Source organism: Pristiophorus japonicus, unplaced genomic scaffold, assembly GCF_044704955.1.
Source record: "Pristiophorus japonicus isolate sPriJap1 unplaced genomic scaffold, sPriJap1.hap1 HAP1_SCAFFOLD_670, whole genome shotgun sequence".
Classification (NCBI taxonomy): domain Eukaryota; kingdom Metazoa; phylum Chordata; class Chondrichthyes; family Pristiophoridae; genus Pristiophorus; species Pristiophorus japonicus.
The window spans coordinates 193,737-201,874 of record NW_027254583.1 but is presented as its reverse complement, the minus strand read 5'-3'; the positions used below and the strand labels follow the sequence as shown (position 1 = coordinate 201,874).

At 42.7% G+C, this 8,138-nt stretch overlaps 1 pseudogene; it reads right to left on the bottom strand.

Moving 5' to 3' along the window:
- Positions 1–4,668: 4,668 nt before the first annotated feature.
- Positions 4,669–4,847, bottom strand: LOC139256009 (U2 spliceosomal RNA; annotated as a pseudogene).
- Positions 4,848–8,138: the final 3,291 nt, after the last annotated feature.

The window sequence follows — 8,138 nt, the reverse complement described above, 5'->3', positions numbered from 1 at the left end:
GTAAGACCTCCCTGCTCCTATACTCAAATCCCCTCGCTATGAAGGCCAACATACCATTTGCCTTCTTTGCCGCCTGCTGTACCTGTATGCCAACTTACAATGACTGATGAACCATGACACCCAGGTCTCGTTGCACCTCCCCTTTTCCTAATCTGCCACCATTCAGATAATATTCTGTCTTTGCGTTTTTGCCCCCAAAGTGGATAACCTCACATTTATCCACATTATACTGTATCTGCCATGCATTTGCCCACTCACCTAACCTGTATAAGTCACCCTGCAGCCTCTTAGCGACCCCCTCACAGCTCACACCACCACCCAGTTTAGTGTCATCTGCAAACTTGGAGATATTACACTCAATTCCTTCATTCAAATCATTGATGTATATTGTAAAGAGCTGGGGTCCCAGCACTGAGCCCTGCGGCACTCCACTAGTCACTGTCTACCATTCTGAAAAGGACCCGTTTATCCCGACTCTCTGCTTCCTGTCTGCCAACCAGTTCTCTATTCATGTCACTATATTACCCCCAATACCATGTGCTTTGATTTTGCACACCAATCTCTTGTGTGGGACCTTGGTAAAAGCCTTTTGAAAGTCCAAATACACTACATCCACTGGTTCTCCCTTGTCCACTCTACTAGTTACATCCTCAAAAAATTCCAGAAGATTTGTCAAGCATGATTTCCCTTTCATAAATCCATGCTGTCTTGGACCGATCCTGTCACTGTTTTCCAAATGTGCTGCTATTTCATCCTTAATAATTGATTCCAACATTTTCCCCACCACTGATGTCAGGCTAACCGGTCTATAATTACCCGCTTTCTCTCTCCCTCCCTTTTTTAAAAGTGGTATTACATTAGCTACCCTCCAGTCCATAGGAACTGATCCAGAGTCGATAGACTGTTGGAAAATGATCACCAAAGCATCCACTATTTCTAGGGCCACTTCCTTAATACTTTGTGATGCAGACTATCAGGCCCCGGGGATTTATCGGCCTTCAATCCCATCAATTTCCCTAACACAATTTCCCGCCTAATAAGGATATCCTTCATATCCTCCTTCTCACCAGATGCTCGGTCCCTTAGTACTTCCGGAAAGTGATTTGTGTCTTCCTTTATGAAGACATAACCAAATTATTTTTTCAATTGGTCTGCCATTTTTTGTTCCCCATTATAAATTCACCTGAATCCGACTGCAAGGGACCTATATTTTTCTTCACTAATCTTTTTCTCTTCACATATCTATAGAAGCTTTTGCAGTCAGTTTTTATGTTCCCGCCAAGCTTCTTCTCATACTCTATTTTCCCCCTCTTAATTAAACCCTTTTTCCACCTCTGCTGAATTCTAAATGTCTCCCAGTCCTCAGGTTTGCTGCTTTTTCTGGCCAATTTATATGCCTGTTCCTTGGATTTAACACTATCCTTAATTTCTCTTGTTAGCCACGGTTGAGCCACCTTCCCCGTTTTATTTTTTACTCCAGACAGGGATGTACAATTGCTGAAGTTCATCCATATGGTCTTTAAATGTTTGCTATTGCCTATCCACCGTCAACCCTTTAAGTATCATTTGCCAGTCTATTCTAGCCAATTCACGCCTCAAACCATTGAAGTTACCTTTCCTTAAGATCAGGACCCTAGTTTCTGAATTAACTGTGTCACTCTCCATCCTAAAAAAGAATTCTACCATGTTATGGTCACTCTTCCCCAAGGGGTCTCGTACAACAAGATTGCTAATTAGTCCTTTCTCATTGCACATCAACTAATCAAGGATGGCCAGCTCCCTGGTTGGTTCCTCGACACATTGGTCTAGAAAACCATCTCTAATACACGCCAGGAAATCCTCCTCCACAGCATTGCTACCAAATTGGTAATATTGAGCCACCACGAACAACGATTTCCAAACCAAAGTCAACTCGATGAAAACCCGAAATTCGCAAGCTGTTTCCACTCTACAAGCTATCCCTGAGCCACCAACGGGTAAAACATTACCTAAAATAACTTTAAAACCTACTGCTGAAGGAAGAAAGTGGATACTTACCCCATAAATCGAATACGCCCCCTACCGCATCAGCGGACACCACCCAACTGAGGAACACGCAGCAAGAGTCATCTCCTATGTTCAGGGTATGGCTAGCAGAATCAACAAAATCCAACACACCCTGAAACCGCAACCCATTACCGACTGTCAAGGAAGGATTGGTGAGCATAGTCCCTGAAGCCCCAGAGCCTAACCTAGTTAGATAGGGGGAATTGGGAGGTGGGAGGAGTTGTACTGCTGGGTATTCTCTTGTGTTTGAGTAAAGGATTCCCCATTAGAGTGATAGGTTTTCTCTCATCTACAGTGATAAGTTTTCTCAGTTTGAATAAAAGATGTATTCATTCTCCTTGAATAAAAACCGTACATTTCTTTGTACACAGTTGTCTGCTGTACTTTATCACACCCTGATTAATAAATCCAGGCTCGAGAACCAGGCAGTGGGAGCGACTCTCAACCGCTCTGGGTCAGGGAAGGCAAACTGACCCCACACACCATCCCCCACACTTCTTCGACACACCCGAGCACATGACACTGCAGCAGGTCTCTTTGAGCCAGTCAGACCTTGCCTGGAATTCAGAGCTGCTGCTGTCTATCTTCTGACTTACTGTAATGATCATAAAAAACCAGTCAGGAGACACGTTTCCAGTGTATTTCAAAGCAAATATTTATTTTATTGAGGATAATGTTAGAAGAGGGTTTCATAGTTATAATTTACTCCTCAAATCACTAAGGCTCTTAAACATTGAATATTGGGTATCATAGGTTTATTAAATATACAACACATGTAATAGTAGAACCATGCACTGCAAAGGCAGAACTTACAACAAAACCGGAGAGTTTGGTTGAGGAGTCAAATGTTCTGAGCTCAGGATCTTTGGTCTTTACCAATCCAAATACAACAGAGTTCTCTGTACAGTTCTCTCATTCCCTCCATATAACAACCTTCACAATTCTATATTATAGAATTATATACAAATCAAAATACAACTCCACATCAGGAGAATTTCATTTATTTATCCTTCAGCAATAAATTTAGTTTTTCTCACATAACAAGTACTTTTTTCTATTGACCTAACAAGTATAACTCCCTTAAATAAAAACAGAAAATTCTGGAAACACTGTGGAGAGAGAAAGAAAGTTAACGTTTCAGGTCAATGACTTTTTATCAGATCTAAATAAAACTCCTTTACTTTGTTATCTCAATAATGGTTTCACTTTTGTTCCATATATTTTTTAACCACCAAGTGAAACTTTGATAAGTCCATCTTTGATTCAGTTCCAGTCAATCTCCTGCTTCTGCAGTAACCCCAATTAAAGAGGCTGATGCATACCCAGATCTTTTCCAATATCCAACTAACTTTTTCCACAAAGGATTCAGTATGGAATGAGTCTTTAATTAAGCTTCCGATTACTTCAGCCCTGGCCTAATAGCCCACTGGTACTTTAAACTGACTTAATCTTCTCTGTATAACAGGCAAAAGTTAAAGGTTACAGTGAGTACAGTGAGTATAGTAATAGGAGGGTAGAGCAGATGAATATGTGGCTGGAGAGATGGTGCAGGAGGGAGGGCTTTAGTTTCCTGAGGCATTGGGACCGTTTCTGGGGGAGGTGGGACCTGTACAAGCCAGACGGGTTGTACCTCAACAGGGCCGGGACCAATATCCCCATGGTGGGGTTTGCTTGTGCTGTTGGGTAGGGTTTAAACTAACTTGGCAGGGGATAGGAACCTGAAAATAGATTCAGTCGGCAGGGGAGTAAAGCTGGAATTAGAAAGCAAAAATAAAGAAAGTGAGTTTGAAGGAGAGAGGAAACGAGCAGGAAAAAAGCGTAAAAAAACAAATTTGAAGGTATTTTGCCTAAATGCATGTAGCATTCATAACAAGATAGATGAGTTGACGGCACAAATGGATACAAATGGGTGTGATCTGATAGTCATTACAGAGATGTGGTTGCAAGGTGACCAGGACTGGGAACTAAATATTCAGGGGTATTTGACAATCCGGAAGGAGAGACAGAAAGGAAAAATGAGGTAGGGTAGCTCTATTGATAAAGGATGGAATCACTGCAATAGTGAGAAACAATATTGGCTCAAATGATCAGGATGTTGAACCAGTTTGGGAAATAAGGAATAATAAGGGGAAAAAGTCACTGGTGGGCGTAGTCTATAGGCCCCCCAACAGTAGCAACTCTGTTGATCGGAGCATAAACCAGGAAATAGTGGGGGCTTGTGAAAAGGGAACAGCAATAATCATGGGTGATTTCAACCTCCATATTGATTGAACAAATCAAATTGGTCAGGTTAGCCATGAGAAAGAGTTCATAGAGTACATAAGGGATGGGTTCCTTGAGAAGAATAGAAACATAGAAAAAAGGTGTAGGAGCAGGCCATTCAGCCCCTCGAGCCTGCACCAGCATTCAATAAGATCATGGCTGATCATGCAACTTCAGTACCCCACTCCTGCCTTCTCTCCATACCCCGCGATCCCTTTAGCTCTAACTCCCTTTTGAATATTTTTTTTTTTTTAATTCGTTGCCAATCTTTCCAATTCTTTGTCAAATCACAAACGCCAGAGGTCACCTTGCACACATCAAGGATCACTCTGCGCCAATGCTCTTAGCCAAAAGGCCGAGAGCCATTGCACCGTTCCTGGAAGTACTGCAATATCAGGTTCGTGCCATGGAGGTGGATGGGTCAAGCCACCCCACCCACCTCCTATTTCCAAAAAGCATAGGAGAACCACGTTGGGGTCATGGTTACTCCCCTGTCAGGTCAGTTACGCATGATCTTCGCCAAAAGGCCGAGAAGCGATAACTCCCTTTTGAATATATCCAATGAACTGGCCTCAACAATATTCTGTGGTAGACAATTCCACAGGTTCACAATTCTCAGGTTGATAATGTTTCTCCTCACCTCAGTCCAAATGGCTTACCCTTTATCCTTAGACTGTGATCCCTAGTTCTGGACTTCCCCAACAACGGGAACATTCTTCCTGCATCTAACCTGTCCAATCCCGTCAGAATATTATCTGCTTCTATGAGATTCCCTCTCACTCTTCTAAATTCCAGTGACTATAAACCTAGTCGATCCAGTCTTTCTTCATATGTCAGTACTGCCATCCCGGGAATCATTCTGGTGAACCTTCGTTGCATTACCTCAATAGCAAGAATGTCCTTCCTCAGATTAGGAGACCAAGAGTGCTCACAATACTCAAGGTGTGGTCTCACCAAGGCCCTGTACAACTGCAGAAAGAACTCCCTGCTCCTATACTCAAATCCTCTTGCTATGAAGGCCAACATGCCATTTGCTTTCTTTACTGCCTGCTGTACCTGCATGCCTACTTTCAATGGCTGATGTAACATGACACCCAGGTCTCAGATAATAATCTGCCATCCTGTTTTTGCCACCAAAGTGGATAACCTCACATTTATCCACATTAAACTGCATCTGCCATGCATTTGCCCACTCACCTAACCTGTCCAAGTCACCCTGCAGCCTCTTAGCATCCTCCTCACAGCTCACACTGCCACCCAGCTTAGTGTCATCTGTAAACTTGGAGATATTTCATTCAATTCCTTTGTCTAAATAATTAATATGTAATGTAAATAGCTGGGATCCCAGCACTGAACCTTGCGGTACCCCACTAGTCACTGCCTGCCATTCTGAAAAGGACCTGTTTATTCCCACTCTTTGCTTCCTGTCTGCCAACCAGTTCTCTATCCATGTCAATACATTAACCCCCATCCATTTGCCTTAATTTTGAACACTAATCTCTCGTGTGGAACCTTGTCAAAAGCCTTTTGAAAGTCCAAATACACCACATCCACTGGTTCTCCCTTGTCCACTCTACTAGTTACATCCTCAACAAATTCTAGGAGATTTGTCAAGCATGATTTCCTTTTCATAAATCCATGCTGACTTGGACCGATCCTGTCACTGCTTTCCAAATGCGCTGCTATTACATCTTTAATAATTGATTCCAGCATTTTCCCCACTACTGATGTCTGGTTAACATGTCTATAATTACCTGTTTTCTCTCTCCCTCCTTTTTTAAAAAGTGGGGTTACATTAACATGCCTCCAATCCAAGTAAACTGCGATGCAGACTATCAGGCCTTTAGGATTTATCAGCCTTCAATCCCATCAATTTCCCTAAAACAATTTCCTGACTAATAAGGATTTCCCTCAGTTCCCTCAGTTTCTCCTTCTCGCTAGACCCTCGGTTCCCTAGTATTTCCGGAAAGTTATTTGCATCTTCCTTCGTGAAGGCAGAATCAAAGTATTTGTTCAATTGGTCTGCCAGTTCTTTGTTCCCCATTATGAAATCACCTGATTCTGAATGCAAGGGACCTACATTAGTCTTCACGAATCTTTTTCTCTTCACATATCTATAGAAGCTTTTGCAGTCAGTTTTTATGTTCCCTGCAAGCTTACTCTCGTACTCTATTTTCCCCCTCCTAATTAAACCCTTAGTCCTCCTCTGCTGAATTCTAAATTTCTCCCAGTCCTCAGGTTTGCTGCTTTTTCTGGCCAATTTATATACCTCTTCCTTGGATTTAACACTATCCCTAATGTCCTTGTTAGCCACGGTTGAGCCACCTTCCCCATTTTATTTTTACACCAGACAGGGATGTACAATTGCTGTAGTGCAATCATGTGATGTTAAATGTCTGCCATTGGCTATCTGCCGTCAACCCTTGAAGTATCATTTGCCAGTCTATCCTAGCCAATTCACGTCTCATACCATCGAAGTTACCTTTCTTTAAGTTCAGGACCATAGTCTCTGAATTAATTATGGCAACTCTCCATCTTAATTAAGAATTCTATCATATTATGGTCACTCTTCCTCAAGGGGCCTCGCATGACAAGATTGCTAATTAATCCTCTCTCACTACACAAGACCCAGTCTAGGATGTCCTGCTCTCTAATTGGTTCCTCCACATATTGGTCTAGAAAACCATCCCTAATAAACTCCAGGAAATCCTCCTCCACAGTATTGTTACCAGTTTGGTTAGCCCAATTCGATTAAAGTCACCCATGATAACTGCTATACCCTTATTGCACGCATCCCTAATTTCCTGTTTGCTGCCATCCCCAAACTCACTACTACTTTCTGGTGGTCTGTATACAACTCCCACTAACATTTTCCGCCCTTTGTTGTTTCGCAACTCTACCATAGATTCCACATCATTTAAGCTAATGTCCTTCCTTACTATTGTGTTAATCTCCTCTTTAACCAGTAACACTACCCTACCTCCTTTTCCTTTCTGTCTCGCCTTCCTGGATATTGAATACCCCTGGATATTGAGTTCCCAGCCTTGGTTACCCTGGAGCCATGTCTACGTAATCCCAATTACATCATATCCATTAACAGCTATCTGTGCAGTCCTTATTACGAATGCTCCTCGCATTGAGACTCAGAGCCTTGAGGCTTGTTATTTTAACACCCTTTGTCCTTTTAGAATTATATTGAAATGTGGCCCTTTTTGACTTTTGTTCTTAATTTCTCTGCCCTCCACTCTTACTTTTCTCCTTTCTACCCTTTGCTTCTGCCCCCTTTTTACTTCCCTTTGTCTCCCTGCATAGATTCCCATCCCCCTACTATATTAGTTTAACTCCTCCTAGCAGCACTAGCAAACACTCTTCCTAGGACATGGGTTCCGGTCCTGCCCAGGTGCAGACTGTCCAGTTTGTACTGGTCCCACCTCCCCCAGAACCGGTTTAAATGTCCCAGGAATTTGAATCCTTCCCCCTTGCACCATTCCTCAAGCCACATATTCATCTGAGCTATCCTGCGATTCCTACTCTGAATAGCACGTGGCACTGGTAGCAATCCTGAGATTACTAACTTTGAGGTCCGAATTTTTAATTTAACTCCTAGCTCCCTAAATTCAGCTTGTAGGACCTTATCCCTTTTTTTACCTATATTGTTGGTACCTATATGCACCACGGCAGCTCGCTGTTCACCCTCCCCCTCCAGAATGCCCTGCAGCCGCTCTAAGATATCCTTGACCCTTGCACCAGGGAGGCAACATACCATCCTGGAGTCTCGTTTGCAGCTGCAGAATCACCTATCTATTCCCCTTACAATATAATCCCCTACC